At 50.3% G+C, this 1,645-nt stretch overlaps 1 pseudogene; it reads right to left on the reverse strand.

Moving 5' to 3' along the window:
- Positions 1-159: 159 nt before the first annotated feature.
- LOC101983142 lies at positions 160-1,402 on the reverse strand (annotated as a pseudogene).
- Between the last annotated feature and the right edge of the window lie 243 nt (positions 1,403-1,645).

Below are 1,645 nucleotides of genomic sequence, written 5' to 3' on the forward strand. Positions count from 1 at the left end.
TGTAGACCAGGCTGGCCTCGAACTCCCAGAGATCCGCCTGCCTCTGCCTCCTGAGTGCTGGGATTAAAGGCGTGCGCCACCACCGCCCGGCTCCCACCATCTGTCTTAACTGCATGCTGAGGCTTCCCCAGATGATAGGTTTAACACATCAGACAGTAAATTATTGCACATCACTCCTTTATTATACTGATCTGGAAAAGAAGATTTAGTATGCCCAAAACAAGTTCTGGACCCACATGGTAGGGTCAAGCAGCTGGAACATGATTCAGACAGCAAAAGACAAAACCCTGGACATGATCAAGGGGCACTTCACCTCTACAAGACAAGGCAGAGGGGTCCTAACACACAGAGACACTCCTGTCCCTTGAGGACAAGGAGTTTATCCCACTTGATATGAGGAATGGCTTATTTTCTGGTGACCACATAGACTATTTCAATCACCACTAGAAACCTCAGAGGGGTTTTTGTGTACTGATAAATATATATGTACTTCTGTTTTTGTAAAAGTAAATGTAACACATAGACTTGACAGGATTGATCCCAACCTTCGGGGGCCAGCAGCTCCTTTAGGGTCAGAGAGGAAGGTAGTTCATCTTTTAAATGCAGGCTACTTTCACCTTCCACTGGAATGACTACAGCCCCCAGCTACCTAACTGCAGAAGAGTGCAGGACAGGCTTCTCACTGGTCAGGCCACAGCATGGTTCCTCCCTGACCTCCTAAAGCAGACCCTTGTAAAGGAAGGACTAAGAAAACTGTAATTACTACCTCTTAATTCTCCTGGGAGGGAGCCGTCCCTGGATGTGGACCAAGAACCTGCACCCTAGAGGTGTTACTCTGACTAGATTCTATGAAGGGAGTGGGTGCAGGGGATAAAATACTAAAACAAAATGGGAGCCACGGGTCCCCATCTGCAGCTACAACTTAAGTAAGATCCTAAACATGGAGTCAGTGACGGGTGCTGGGAAGGGCGCAGGAGGCAGACAGGCAGGGAGGAGGGTCTCGGGGCAGAAGTCTGTCTGTGCGCCTTCACTTCTTGGCCTTGCCCTGCGCGGCCACAGCTTCCATGGCTTTCCGCACGGTCTCTTCATCTCCCAGGAACTGCATGGGTTTAACAGGCTTCAAGTTCTTGTCCAACTCATAGACAATGGGAATGCCAGTTGGCAGGTTCAGCTCCATGATGGCCTCTTCTGAGAGACACTCCAGATGCTTGACGATCCCCCGAAGGCTGTTGCCATGGGCCGCAATCAGGACTCTCTTCCCCTCTTTGATCTGGGGGACAATCTCTTCATTCCAGAAGGGCAGTGCTCTGGCAATAGTGTCCTTCAGGCTCTCACATGACGGTAGCTGGTCCTCAGTAAGGTCTGCGTACCTGCGATCCTAAGCCAAAGACTTATTTCCAGGCTACCCGTTATCCCAAGTAGCATCTACACAGAGCTTTCATGTGTATCCATTCTACCTCTCAGCTCTTGAGGGAGTAAGTACTAGTGAAGATTTCAAAGATCCAGAATACAGCTAAGGCCGGGCCGTGGTGGCACACGCCTTTAATTCCAGCACTTGGGAGGCAGAGGCAGGAGGATCTCTGTGAGTTCGAGGCCAGCCTGGTCTACAAAGGGAGTTCCAGGACAGGCTCCAAAGCTACAGAGA

The sequence above is a fragment of the Microtus ochrogaster genome, unplaced genomic scaffold (genome assembly GCF_000317375.1).
Source record: "Microtus ochrogaster isolate Prairie Vole_2 unplaced genomic scaffold, MicOch1.0 UNK3826, whole genome shotgun sequence".
NCBI lineage: Eukaryota > Metazoa > Chordata > Mammalia > Rodentia > Cricetidae > Microtus > Microtus ochrogaster.